This window comes from Ambystoma mexicanum, chromosome 13, assembly GCF_040938575.1.
Source record: "Ambystoma mexicanum isolate Mex_15411 chromosome 13, UKY_AmexF1_1, whole genome shotgun sequence".
Lineage (NCBI taxonomy): Eukaryota > Metazoa > Chordata > Amphibia > Caudata > Ambystomatidae > Ambystoma > Ambystoma mexicanum.
In genome coordinates, this window is record NC_090938.1 from 109897640 (window position 1) to 109912994 (window position 15355).

Sequence of the window (15355 nt, forward strand, 5' to 3'; positions counted from 1 at the left end):
GGCAGTCGATGGAACGGACTGCCGGGTCATATGGGTGCCAGTGCCAGATGCAGGAGCTGCATCCCCCGGAACCACAGGGGGCGGTGGCATGGCTGCACCGACACATGGCACAACATTGTGCTCAAGTGGCGCACCCCTGCCTCTTCCCCCTCTGTGGCTGCCCTGGACACCCTGGAGTCCCCCTACTCCCTGGTCACCACGGCCACGTCCCCGACCACGCCCGCCACGAGGAGTACGCCCAGCTGAGGCGCCCCTCACCTTTGGTGGCCTCCCAACCATGGCACAGATGTAGTAGTGCTGGCACAGATGGAGTGGTGCCAATGGGAGGTGTACACCACAATTGACCTGGGCAATTGGGGTGAAGGAGGTGGGAAGCAAGATGTTAACAGCCCCCCTGCAAGGCTGTATGTGACCCCGGTGATGTGATGACGGGTCACGCAACGCTCAGGCACCCCAAAACTGCAGTAAAACCGTGCACGCAACCCTGCAGCCTACGTGCGTGGATTCAACCTCCCGCAGTACGTGGTGGCACCCAGTAACACAAATAACGCGTACGCGTGGGACACGCATGCTACTATGACATCGAAAATGGGTGCGAAACACAGGGGCACCCGCAGTGGGAAAAAGAGCGTGTGCGACTCACGGTCTGACTAGCGCGATGCAGAAAAACACACATAGCCAATACCCACGCCAAAAGAAGAGATACGTCCTTGATAGCTGTGAAGTTGTGATGGCGCGCGAAACAACAGGAAGCAGCAACACACGTCGGTCTCCACGAAAGGCACGTACAGCGAACTGCTGGGCCCGCTCACCTTTAACCCGTGCTGAGGGAAACGCACGCGCGCGTCACGTCATTACACGCATGGGCCCTTTCCTCGTATTACATGCGGACGTCGAGTTTTTCACACGCGCTTACGCGCATGGGCCCTTTCCTTGTATTACACACAGACGTGCAGTTTTCCACGCACGCTTACGCGCATGGGCCCTTTCCTCGTATTACACGCGGACGTGCAGTTTTCCACGCGTGCTTACGCGCATGGGCCCTTTACTCGTATTACACGCGGACGTGCAGTTTTTCACGCGCGCTGAAATGCCCATGCACGTCTGTACACGTCACGTCACAGGGGCGCTTGCGCTTGAGGGGCCTTCTGTCCAATGAAAATGCATATGCGTGCAGACGCGCTTACGCGCTAAGGGCCTTTCCTCGAATTATACGCTGACGTGCAGATTTTTCACGTGCCAAATCACTCCGTATCAAGCTGGCCACGCGTAATCACACGGAAGACCACGCTCCTGCCCAGAAGGCCGAACTACTGCCCCCCAGAGCCCCGAGCACGCTCCCACCTGCCATCTGCTGCTGCCTGACTGCCTGCTGCCCACGTGCCCTGCCATTTGCTGCCTGCACATCAGCCAGGGGTGCTGTTGCTGTGACCACCCCTGCTGGAACCGAAGACTCCCGACTGGGATTCCATCGCTCCACAGCCCAGCCCCAGGACCCAGTTGCCCACCCACTCCTGTCTCTGGGGTTGTCATGTCGGGGCAAACACCATCTGGGACCACTGACAACTCCCGGCCAGAGAGGCAGAGGGGCACCAGCTTCAGTGCCACCGAAGTTGGTGTCCTGGTGGAGCAAGTCCTGGGGCAGTATGAGGCCCTCTTCGGAAGTTCCCGCGCCGACAAGGAAGGACGGACTCGGATCTGGACTGACATCGTGACTGCCATCAACGCGGAGGGGGTGGCAGTCCGCGACTTACAACATGTCAAGAAGCGCTGGGAGGACTTCAGGTCCAGGACCCTGAACAAGGCCCGGCGCCTCTTGAAGGCAGCGGATGCCAAGGGGCGCCGGGGCCACTTGTCGGAAGAACAGATGAGGGTCCTGGAACGCATATCCCCAGCGCTCCACGTCCAGGTCCTTGAGAAGCAGACCCGTCTGGAGTCGAGCGGTGAGTGTACATGCATCCTGATTGTGAGCAGTGCGTGTGGTGATTATTCAGTAGTGTGCAGGTTGCACATCTGTTTGTATGGGGTCGAGTATGGGTGGGGGTGTACAGGGCCGTGGGGCTGACACATGCGAGGGCTGGAATGTGTGAGACATGGATGGTGCTTGTGTGTGTAGGCTTGCATGCCAAATGCAGTTGTGTGGGCACACATGTTTGGATGAATGTGTATGTAAGTAGACATGTCACGCATGTATGTTGTTTTTGGCTGCATGTATCAGCACTGTGTACATGTGCATGTGTGTGTATTTGACAAGGGTGCAACAGTGATGCAACATGGATACATGTGACAGCGGTATGTGGAAGCCTGATTGGCAGATGTGACATGGATGCCCGTCTGAACACTGCGACACTTGGCAGAGGTGTACACATGCATGCAAGTGTGGTGGTGTGTGTACATGTGTGGTGCACTTCCTGTGTTGCATGTGATGTCTGGCTCACCTTTGGCTGCTCATGCTGTTGTATGTGTATGGATGGTGGTGGCAGTTGCGATATGGCTGTGGTATGGCTCATGTGTGCGAGTTGTAATGACATGTGTGTTGGGGATTGTGATGACATGTCTGAGGTTTGCCAATGCCACTCATGTACAACTGTCATGTGTGTATGTGTCCATTGTACAGTGCCCTGATGCCTGTGTTTTGTTTCTCCCTGTCTGCAGCGTCAACTGATGAAGAGGGCGGAGAAGGTGCTGTGGAGCACAGCGGCGGGGATCCCACCGCCAGCCGGAGACGCAAGGCCCGGCTCCCCTCCCATGTTGTGATCTCGTCGGGGAGTGAGGAGTCCGGTGCCGCGTCCCAGGCCGCAGCTGCCGGGTGGAGGTCCAAGAGGCGGAGGTTGGAGTTGGACTCCTCGGCAGCAGAAGGGGCAGCTGGGACCCCACAGGGCCCAACAGGGGAAGATGGCACAGAGTCATCCAGGTTGGTGGGGGGTTTGGTGGATGAGGAGGCCGTGCAAGCACCAGAGACGGGGTCTGGAGGTGGGGATCCCACTGGTGCTAGTGGTGCAGTGCAGGACCAGGGACAGGAGGCAGCACAGGCCGCCGCGGAGGTGCCTGTGTGCAATCCTGTCCCTGTCCCTGCATCATCTTGCACCAGCAGGGATGCCTACGTCCAGACCCGTTTTCAGGCAGGGGATGAGCTCACGTCAACTGGCCTTCCTCTGCCTGCGGACGTGGCTATCCAGGTCCGGGTTGAGCCTGTCCTGGCTGGTGTGGCGTTGCGTCAACGGGCCATGCGAGGTGACCTGCAGTCTTTTCATGAAGAGACTGCACATCATCTCGAATGGCTCGTTGACCACGTCAGCCTGCTGGGACAGGTCACCCAGGCCGGATTCCTCCGTCTGATGGGGCTTGCTACGACCCCCTCCTCAACTGGACCCCCTACGCGCCAGTCGTCCTCTGTGCCATCTTCCCACCCATCAGTCACCTGGGTGCCCTGTGGAGCTGCCTCTGACGTTGCGGCCAGACTGGTGGAGGAGGCATCCCTGCCACAGTCGGGAGTCGGACGTCCAGCAGGGGTGGCCACATCTACGACTGCACCCCAGCCGGCGGAGGATGTGCAGGCAGCAGGTGGCAGTGCACGGGCAGAGGCACAGCAGCAGCAGCAACGTGGTGGGAGCCATGAAGGCTCGGGGCCTTCAACATCGGAGGGGCAGGCATCGGCCGGAGGGCATGAGGACCCAGGACAGAGAGTGTCTTCCGTGTGGCAGCGGTTGGGCCACGCCATAGATGCGGAGCGGCAGCGGGCAGAAGAGGCACGGCTCACAATGGTCATGGCGGAGAACTCCATGCGGAGGGCCCTGAGGCGGGCCGAGTGCCTCGAGGCAATCCGCAGGGGTTTGGAGGTGGAGACGTCGACGGCCCTGCGGACCCTCGGGGCCATGGAGGGGGACTGCCTCCGGGACATTGAGGAGGAGTTTGATGATGCCCTGGCCCGGGACATCCACAAGTGAGCCGTGAAACTAGCCCGCTGCCCTTGTACATAGTTATGTAGGTAGTGTTAGGTTTCATTTTTGTTTTGATTTTATTTGGACCTTTCGGACATTGGCCACATTTTTGTATATAGTTTATTTTATTAGTTAGTGTAGTTAGATAGGTTTCCTTTATTTTGTTGGGATAATGGACCCTGGCTTGTTCCCATGTACATAGTTCACAGTTGGATTGTATTTTTTTTTCACTTTTTGACCATGGAGCAATGGCTTTCTTTTTTATTTCCCATTGGATTTTGTTTTGTGGACATTGACTTTGGACAACATTTACTTTGGAATTTTATTTTTGGTTTTGCTTTTTTTCACGGACATGCTTCTTTTCATTTTTGTACATTCACATTTCTGTTTTTTCATTTTTTATTCTATTTATGTTTCCTTTAATACATATTTTTTTTGGTGAACTTCAATGTGTGGTATCTCATTGGTTTCATGCATTTCATGATATGTGTTTTGAGATTCACTGACACCCATTGGGTGTATGTGTGTCATGATCTCTGCTTCCAAAAGGTCAGGGTTTTCCCAACTCCCTTGGAAGCAGATCCATAACCCAGGTTCCGAGTGCCAACCAGTCCCAATTGGGACCTTTTGGACCCAGTCCTGGCGCCAATGGCACCAGGCTCATAAATATGCCCAGTCCCAGCGCTGGAAGCGCCGGGCTCATAATGCTTGGGTGGACTTACCTGCAGCAGACCATGCTGCTTACTTGCCTGCCAGTTGAGCCTCTGATCCTCTTCTGTTTGGAACTACTTTTCCTGTTGGGTGGGGCAGGAGCCACTCCCTAGATTCAGAACACTGGAACTCTTCTGGAAAGCAGGAACTCTTTTCTTACCTAGGCGTGGCTGTGGAAGGAGACACCTAAGCACTACAGGAGGCTATTTAAACCACACCCGATGGATGAATCTTGCTTTGCGTTATTCTGCATCCTCTGCAGCAGAACGCTCATCGTGTCTTCTGCATCTGATCCTGGGCCTAAGGAAAAAGGCTTACCATCCTGAATCCAGTCTTCAGCAACACCTATAAAGACAAGAAAGAACAGGTTAGCATTACGGTCTTCAGGGACAGCTCTTCACTTACCTGGTCCATCGGCTGTCACCAACGCCTCGCGCTGCATTCCGGCATCTGAAAGACAAAGGCTTACCTACTCTTCGTGCGCTCCGGAGGTCTTCACACTGCATTCCGGCATCTGAAAGACAAAAGCTTACCAACTCTTCGCACGCTCCGGAGGCCTTCGGCGCTGCATCCCGCATCTGCAAGACAAAACAAGGTGCGTTTAAAGATATTGGGGAACTTTAATACTCACGTGCCATTACTCCTTTCCACATCTAACCCAGTGGGTATTCCGGCACCCTGCAGCCGCTCCGAACTTGTACCTGCAAAATAAAAAGACAGTTAGAGCGCATCGTGAAGCAGGCAACAAGCGCTTACTTACGTGCTTCCAGGCGCTTCTATTCATCACACGGGCTCCATCTTCAACTCACTTCAGCCCGTCATCCGCCATCGCCAGAACCCTGCAAAACAAGAGACATCATTACTAAAGACTTTAAAGACATTAGGATTACTCGAAACTTACCGTTCGTGCAGTAAACGACGGACAGCAGTCCTCTGAAGTCAAGAGGCCTGCTCCCCTTATCCAGTGAAGAAACTGGTTACAGCACCCTGCCCCGAGGCAGATGGAGAGCACGGCGTTCACTTACCTAAGGTGAGAGCGTTAACCTTTGGGGTTCTACAGGAGAAGAGAAAGGGAAGAAGAGAGAGACATTCAATAACCCAGTTCCTTAATCCCATATTTTCTATCTGCAGACATCTTACCCTTCGAGTCAGACATACAGTGCACAGAGGTCCAGCCCAAAGAGCCAGCCGTGTGTTACACATCACCTTTGAAGATACGGTATACGCCCAGTCAAGACCGGCGCCTCTACGGGAATCAGGTGAGCGTTACATGTGAGGGAAATGTGTTTGTTTCGGAACTTGCAATTGGTGTTCTGTGATGTAATTGCAAATTATGAGTGGGTGGATGCAATACTCGGGTGGGTGTTTTGCATTTAAAGGCTGACCATAGGGACCAGGGATCTAGATTGTGATGACGTGTTGGCTGGGGAACATGAGTTGGACATGGGTGGGGGCCTGCTGGCAGGTGCCCCACAGTGCTGAGGGGTGGGGGTGGTGGTGAACATGAGTTGGACATGGGTGGGGGCCTGCTGGCAGGTGCCCCACAGTGCTGGGGGGTGGGGGTGCTGGGAGACATGAGTTGGACATGGGTGGGGGCCTTCTGGCAGGTGCCCCACAGTGCTGGGGGGTGGGGGTGATGGGGAACATGAGTTGGACATGGGTGGGGGCCTGCTGGCAGGTGCCCCACAGTGCTGAGGGGTGGGGGTGCTGGGAGACATGGGTGGGGGCCTGGTGGTGGGTGCCCCTGCACTGCTGGGGAGTGGGGGTGTTGGGAGACATGGGTGGGGGCCTGGTGGAGGGTTCCCCACAGTGCTGGGGGGTGGGGGTGGTGGGGAACATTAGTTGGACATGGGTGGGGGCCTGCTGGCAGGTGCCCCTGGTGACTGGGGGGGTGGGGGTGGTGGGAGACATGGGTGGGGGCCTGGTGGAGGCTGCCCCTGGTGGCTGGGGGTGGTGTGAGACATGGGTGGGGGCCTGGTGGAGGCTGCCCCTGCACTGCTGGGGGGTGGGGGTGGTGGGAGACATGGGTGGGGGCCTGGTGGTGGGTGCCCCTGCACTGCTGGGGGGTGGGGGTGGTGGGGAACATGAGTTGGACATGGGTGGGAGCCTGCTGGCAGGTGCCCCCCAGTGCTGGGGGGTGGGGGTGGTGGGAGACATGGGTGGGGGCCTGGTGGAGGCTGCCCCTGCACTGCTGGGAGGTGGGGGTGGTGGGAGACATGGGTAGGGGCCTGCTGACAGGTGCCCCACAGTGCTGGGGGCTGGGGGTGCTGGGGAACATGAGTTGGACATGGGTGGGGGCCTGCTGGCAGGTGCCCCACAGTGCTGGGGGGTGGGGGCGGTGGGAGACATGAGTTGGACATGGGTGGGGGCCTGGTGGAGGCTGCCCCTGCACTGCTGGGGGGTGGGGGTGCTGGGAGACATGGGTGGGGGCCTGGTGGTGGGAGCCCCTGGTGGCTGGGGGGTGGGGGTGGTGGGAGACATGGGTGGGGGCCTGGTGGTGGGTGCCCCTGCACTGCTGGGGAGTGGGGGTGCTGGGAGACATGGGTGGGGGCCTGGTGGAGGGTGCCCCTGGTGACTGGGGGTGCAGGGGGACATGCGTTGGTGGGCAGTAGTGCAAGTTGACATGTGGGTTGGCTGGGGGTCATGGCCATGGTGGATGGTGTGCCTGCAGGACATGTGCAGGGTAGGCCCCTGTGGTGTGAGCCACCTGCAGGGGCCGTGGAGGGTGTAGAGGGATCACCTGGGAGGACCCACACGTGCAATTCACGTGTGGTGCTCCCCGCGCACCCCTGTAATATACGTACCCTGATGGAATCGCGTGTGGAACTTCCCGCGCACCCCTGAAATACACGTGCCCTGCTGATGTCGCGTGTGAAACTTCCCCCGCACTCCAAAATACACGTACCATGATGAAATCGCCTGTGGAATTTCCCGCGCACCCCTGAAATACACGTACCCTGCTGAAATCGCGTGTGGCCCTTCCCGCGCACCCCTGAGATACGCGTACCCCAATCGCGTGTGGAAATTCCCGCGCACCCCTGAAATACACGTACCCTGCTGAAATCGTGTGTGGCACTTCCTGAGCACCCCTGAGATACACGTACCCTGCTCGCACGGGCCCAATCGCATGTGGAAATTCCCGCGCACCCCTGAGATACGCGTACCCTGCGGAAATCGCGTGTGGAACTTCCCGCGCACCCCTGAAATACGCGTACCCTGCTCGTACGGGGCCAATCGCGTGAGGTACTTCCCGCGCACCCCAGTGATACACGTAGCCCGCTTGCCATGCTGGTACAGGGTTAGCGCAGCCCTTTGCGCTGGATTGGGTATATTGATGGCTTTTCCCTGCGCGAGAGGTGTTCTTGGGGGCGTAACTGGCGCTGCTGCAGGGTCGCTGCGCCACTGTGCACCACGGCTGGTTTTGGTGGCTGGAATCCATGAATACGCTGTGCGCGGAAATGGATTTTAGCGCACGCGGCTGGCGCAGGGATTCGCACGCGCACACTGTGCGCCAGCCGCCTGCGCCACTTGTGCGCTGAATTCTATGAATTACCCCCTAAATGTCCACTAAACTGAACTTGAAATCAATGTGGTATATGTTCTATAAACGGTCAGAGTCAGCAAAGTCATTGCTTAAGGATGAGTGATTGTTATTACACAAAACAGAGGGGGTTGCGGTCTTTTTCAAATCTTCAAGACTAGACTTAAAACAGAAAAAAACTGACCCTCCAGCTAGTGTAAGCTCTCTTACGAAACAACAATTAAATAGTTGCATTTCCAAATGAAATAGAAACTCCGCAAAACGTGCCCCTGTAGCAGCAATGTAGATAGGTATTATGTATTTTTATGTAGCACTTCATGCAGGATTCCTCCAACTTCTAAGCACTCTGATTATAATCAGCTCCATTAGTTTACTGACATCTGAAGGATGTACAGGTAACTTGGGCCCGCTAAAATTTGAACATGAGATTAGATATTGGCCTCATTATGGCTTTGGTCGCCATTCAACTGTAAATCCACCAAATTACAGCCAAACATGTTTACTGTTACTGCCACTTGGTCCCGTGGGTTTGCCATGGGATTACAAGTTGTGGTAGGGTGGGGTTGATCCACACTTTTGAGTCCATAGACACAATCGGGACTTTGACTGGATTACCGCCGGTGGTAATTGTGCCAGAAAATCCTCCACTTCAAGGTCAAACTTATAGTTCAGCGGAGCGATAAAAAAATTGTGGTTATTCTGTTACCACCAAAAAAAAAGTTGATAATAAAATGATCATGTTTTTTCCTGCACCCCCTTCCTTGTAATGAGGCCCTATATAAATTGTAGCATAGAGCACTTGCCTCTCTGCGCTATCGTATCACAACACTGGCATACCATTAAGTAGTACTAGTTCCAGTAAATGAGGACTTTCATTAATCATCAACAGACAATTCTGCTATCAAACCTTAAATCACATAATACAAGTCCTGTTTGCTTTACTGTGTAATTGGCCAGATTTGTTTGTGTCTTAAAAATCAAAATATATACAGAATAGATCAAATGTGCAGACATTTGTAGAAGGAAAATAAAAGGCATATGGAGTGACTTATACTTCTGTAGTAATAACATCCCCTTTTACAACATGCTTTAGGAAGTGAACCAGCTGGAAATTGGTACACAAATCGCTTTTTTCTAAAATTGAACTCCTTCAAATTCTGTTTTACTTAATTTCAACTATGTGCAGATTTTCGGATTCTGGAAGCAGAGTTAGCCTTCGTAATGGAACTAGTAATTGAACTAGTCGGTATCAATCTCATATTAGTTATATCTACCAGGATCTTAAACTGCAGAGGCAATACATTGTTCATGCTCTATGTAGGTGGTGTTCCCCCTGCTGGTATGCTATTTCTATTCTATGTTAGGCGGCTGCGATTGCTAAGCACCTGCGGAGCAAATTGTTTGTGAAAGAAATTTGAACTGCTGAGACCTATTCTGAGACCTATTCTGTTCCCATTCTGTGCAAGTCTGGCTTGCATTTCTGAAGCCCTTCATTTACCTCTTCAATGCAATGATGCTTGTACTGCTCCATCCCATACAGCACCATGCTCTGACCTATTGCGGAGACCCATTCCTTATCTGTTCTGTGTGGGTATATTTTACCCTTGCTTTACCTTGCACTGATCCACTCCACCTGTTCTACATGATGAATGCTTGTATTGCTTTTGACCTGATTCATCGTTTCTGTTTGTGTGAGGGAAGCCTGAACTGCTCATATTCAAATTGACCTGCTCTGTGTGGGTTAAGCATTAACTGGCTTATGCTGCTGTTGTACCGCTTCTTTGCATGCAGGGCAAGCTCACAGAATAGTGTTAGTGCTCATCTGTTCCATTAGTGAGATGATGTTTGTTCTACTGCATACTGCGCTTTATCTATTTATAATAATAATAATAATAATAATAATAATAATAATAATAATAATAATAATTTTGCATTTATATAGCGCTACAAACCCTCAGGTATCTGAGCGCTGCTTATTATTACCCACCGTGTGTGGTGCTCATTTATCGACCTCGGAAGGATGAAAGGCTGAGTTTGGCCCTGCGGGATTCGAACCTGCGTTAGCAAGCTGTGCACTGATGTCAAAGCGAGTGCTCTACTCGCTGTGCCACTTGACCGACAGTTATTGTGAGGGAAGAACACATTACTTACCCATTTTCTTTCTACTGGTTGTTCCTCTCCACGGATTCCTCATCTTTAATATATCCATATCCATATCCTGCTTTACAGTCTCAGAAAATGTTTCGACAGCAGAGGGCACTGTGCAGCATTGAGTCGATGTCCCTCTGCGGTTACCATTCCCACATCTGGACGAGACATAGGTGCTAGTATACATAGCACACACTGCGCCTGTTGCCTCAGTTCTTAGTTTTTCCTTCTTTCTGCACAGCCAACTTGTGGATTATCTAACCCGCATGAGTGTTGAAAGACAGAAGTATAATAAAAATTCACCCACAGTCAGGGGGAAAACTGGGAGGGCGATGAGGAAAGCCAGTAGATCAAACAGTAATGTGTCCTTCTATTGGATTGTGCCATCCAACAGATTTCTCATCTTTGATAGCAGTTTTGGAGATGGAAAAGTGGATTTATGCACTATTGATTCATGTTGTGCAGAACCGCTCTTCCAAACCGAGCGTCCTGACCCAACAAAGTATCGAAGCAGTAATGCTTCAAGAAAGTGTGTAGTGAGGACCAGGTAGCAGCATTAAAATGTCTTGGACTGGAACACCTCTTTGGGGAGCCAAAGTGGTAGCTACTCCTCTGGTGGAATGGGCGCTTAGGTTTTCAGGGACATCCTTTCCCACAATTGAGTAGCATTTCGAAATGCCCCCAACGGGATCAAGTTTGTTTGGTTAACACTTGGCCTAGCCTGTGTAACCAATACATAGTTGGTCATCTTGTCTGACATTTTTGATTCTAGAAATGTAGAAGCTAAGAAGCCTTTTTGCACCTAGTCTGTGTAATCTCTCTTCATCTTTAAAAGGTAGTCATATTTTCAGTGTCTGTGGAATTCAGACACAACCTCGGGAAGAAAGGAGGGACGAACCCTCAAGACTACCGTTTCCTTGGAAAAATTGTAAAAAGGGGTTTACATGATAAGGCTTGAAGCTCACTCTGCGAGCAGAAGTGATGGCTACCAGAAAGATTGTTTTCAAGGTTAATACCGCGATTGGACAGGAATGCAGAGGTTAAAATGGAGCTCTCATTAAGAAGGTAATACTAGATTCAAATCCCTGGATGAGATCAGAAAGGAACTAGTTGCTTACCTGTAACTCCTGTTCTCTAGTATTGGTATCTTTCATAGATTCACATGCTGTAAATATTCCCCATCTTTAGGCTGGGAATCCTCAGTAACATAGAGCAGTTTAATTTGAAACTGAAAACTTCAGTCACATTAGTGCTCCATTATCATAATCTTTAGGTCCTACTGCCCAAAGCAAATAGAAAGGGATCCACTAGCTCCACTTCTGGCTGGCGGCCACCTTCAGATTTTGGTACAGCGCATGTAACATGGAAATATGTGGCCAAGAAGAGTCAAGCGGGGTAGGAGAGAGGGTGTTATGTGAATCTATGAAAGATAACAATGCTGGAGAACAGGAGTTACAGGTAAGCAATTAGTTCCTTCCCCAACATTGAATCTTTCATAGATTCACATGCTGTGAATAGATTAGAAAGCAGTCCAATATAATAAATGGGCGGAGGCAAGCTCCTTGTAGCAATCACTTACCACAGGAACACTAACCTCACACAAACAGGTTACGGAGAACCACCGGCTAACTTTAGACTCTGTGGCAGAATCTCTGTCGACGCAGTAGAACTCTGTGAACGTGTGCACCGACCTCCATACTTTGCAGATGTCCAGAAGTGGGACACCAGAAAAGAGGGCTGTAGTTGTGGGCACCAATCTGGTGGAGTGAGCCCTAGGTATGCCAGGGAGAGGTTTACCCGCCTACTGATGGCAGAAAGAGATGCAGGATGAAATCCATCTGGTGATAGAAGGTTAGGCAGTGACTTTCCACTTCCACACTGGCCAAATAACACAAACAATTGTGAAGTCTGCCGCTAGGATTTGGTGAGCGAGACGTAGTATTTCAAAGCTTGCACGATGTAGAGAGTGTGCAAAGAGTGCTCAGCCGGGGCACACAGTGATGGAAAGAACACTGGCAACACCACAGGTTCATTGAGATGAAATGTGGATGGCACCTTGGGCACTAATGAGGGATTAGTATGTGGATTTGTGGAAGGTTAGGTAGGGAGCTTTGCAGGAAAATGCCTGTATTTCACCTACAAGCCTGGCAGAGGTGATGGCCACCAGAAAGGCGGTCCTCCAAGACAGGAACTTCAACAGGGCCTTGCACATTGGCTCAATCAGCGGCTTCATTAGAATAGAAAGGACTACGTTGAGCTCCCACACTGGTGCTGGTCACTTGATTGATGAAAACTAATGAAAGAGACCCTTGAGGAACTCCTTGATCAATCTTAGGGACCAAAGAGAAGGAGAGGCAGGATAATGGGTACACCTCGACATAGCTGCTAGATGTACCCTAATAGAGGAGTGAGCCAAGCCGGCTTACGCCAAAGACAAGAAGTAAGACTGGAGGGCGCCTGGTTGAATTTTATTTATTTATTTATTGAATTTGGTTATACATCCAAACCCTAGGGTATCACAGCGTAGGTTACAAAGATATTTATATTCTTACGTGTTACATGAATACTTACAAAACACGTAGGTTGCAAGGAAAATTTACAGGCTAACAAGTTACAAGGATACTTACATAAATGTCAAGTTACGGTACAATAAAGGTTGCTTGATTACAGTCTGGGCAGGTGGTTGCTTGGTTACAAGGGTGGTTCTCAGTAAGTTAGAATGGTGAAAGGGATCAGCTTTCTGGTCTTGCACCATATCTTAAACTTTCTCCATTTGCTGCTGTAACAAGCAAGGATAGAAGGAGCATGTTCTAGAATGTCTCTGCAGTCTTGATATAACATAATAGAGACAAATTCTATGAACACAGGAGCCGGGCCGTCACGTTGAGGGAGGCTGGGTCATGGGGGATAATGTCTCCTTTGTTCCTGGACAGAAGATTATGATCAGTGTAGAGTCTGATGCAGGAGCTGAGGAGACCTCTAGGAGGTTGGAGTACAAAAACTGCCTCGCCCATGCAGGGGCCACTAAGATCAGTTTGCACTGATTCTGTCTGAAGACACTTAGGACTGAAGCCACCAGTGGAATTGGATGAAAGGCACTGATGGATTTCCCCTCCCCCTTACCCCGACGGAACGAGAAGGCATCCCCTAGGCTATCGGGTTGGGAAAATCTGCTGGCGAACACTGTGCACCGTTGGTTGTGGTAGGTGGCAAATCGGTCTATGTTTGTGGTTCCCCACAAGCAGATAACTTGTTGTAACTGAGTCTCCTGTAACTCCCACTCGTGCCAAGAGCGAAGTTCCCTGCTAAGGGAATACGCCATGGAATTTTGCAGTCCTGTGAGGTGACGAGCAACGAGGGGCATGTAATGTTGTAAAGCCCAGTGCCATAGGGACTGCACCTCCACCGAAAGGGAGGGTGATCTTGATCCCCCCTTGGTGGGTATGTAGAACGTTGTGGTGGTGTTGTCTGTAAACATTCGTACCACCTTTCGATTGACTCTTGGAAGGAACCACTTGAGTTCCCAAAAGACGGCGCACAGCTCCAGGAGATTGATATGTAGAGCTTTCCCTCTTCCGTCCAAAGGCCCCTGGCATGCATGGTGTTCGGAATTTGTTCCGCAGCCCTGTAGAGAAGTATTTCTCATGACTGTGACCTGGCGAAAGGGGAGTTGAAGGGGGGAGCTGGGAACTGATGTGCCTTGACGGACCACCATTGTAGGAGCTCCCTGAAGCGGTCGGTCAGCTTTATCTCGTCTAGCCAAGATCCCTAGACCTAATTCCAACATGCATCGAGGAATTCGTGCAGGGGCCGCATGCATAGCCTGCAGTGAGGTATCAGAGGGATGCAAGAGGACATCACGCTAAACAAGGACTTGTAGCTGTGGACAGATACTGTTCATGACACTGAGAGGTGCTGCACTTTGGCTAGGAGGGTTTCCACACTCTCCCTTTATTGGGTTGCTTTGCAAGATAGGGTGTTGAGATTAGCATCCAGGTACAGTGCCTGTTGATAGGGAACGAGACAGGATTTTGGGTAGTTTATGGAAAACCCCAAGGACTATAAACAGCGAATGGTCAGAGCAGTGCTGTGAGCTGCATTGGAGTATGACGGTTGCCGCCACCAACCAGTAATCGAGATAATGGTTAACGTGCGTGCCCTCCCGACGGAGATAGGCTACAACAGGAGCAAGATATTTGGTAAAAACTTGCAGTGCAGACCACAGCCCAAATGGGCAGGCTTTGAACTGGTAATGTTGGCTTGCTACCACAAAACGCAGCTAGCAACGGTGTGTCTGATGAATAGAAATGTGAAATTAGGTGCCCCTTAGATCTAGAGATGCCTGGAAATCTCTGTGCTGCAGCTGTGACAGTATCTTTAGTAGAGTGACCATGCGGAACATCTGAACTTTTAGATATTTGTTCAGCATTAAAATAGGCCTCAAACCCCGAGTCTTTTTTCGTACCAGGAGTATCTGGAGTACACGCCTTGACCTTGCTGTGCATGAGGGACTCTTTGTATGGCTCCTTTGGATAGCAACGGCCAGACTTCCTGCTGCAACAGATGATGGAATTTTTCTACCTTCTTTAGAGATGGTGTTGACGGGTTGGGGTGCTGAAGTGGGAGGGTACGACCTTTGGCGGGACAGGGCTGTTTGGACGACTGGACCCTGAACTGAGCGGAGCCACGCTGACATTGATTTCCACTATAGAATTCGGATTTTTGCCTGTAAGGGTCTGATGAGAGTCTTGTAGGACAGCAACTGGTAGGCAGGGTGTGTATTCCCGCAAATTCCATCGAAGTCCCGGAGAAGCAAGACTTTCCTGAACTAAAGGGCTGGCGCGTTAATGCAAGGTCCCTAGGGAGCGTGTCGTGTCAGTATCCGTCTTGATGGTTTGGAGGGTTTCATCTACTTTCTTACTAAAAAAGATCTACTTTGTTGAAAGGCATGTCAACAAGTTTAGTTTGGACCTCAGGGCGGAAGTTGGTCGCCTTTAACCATCTCTGCTGGCAT

The 15355-nt window shown here is 51.5% G+C and overlaps 1 protein-coding gene across 1 annotated transcript in view; it reads right to left on the bottom strand.

Annotated features, from left to right (window-relative positions):
- Positions 1–15355, bottom strand: part of LOC138520949 (AMP deaminase 1-like) — a 2571753-nt gene that overhangs the window by 909213 nt on the left and 1647185 nt on the right. The gene's annotated exons all lie outside the window — the stretch shown is intronic.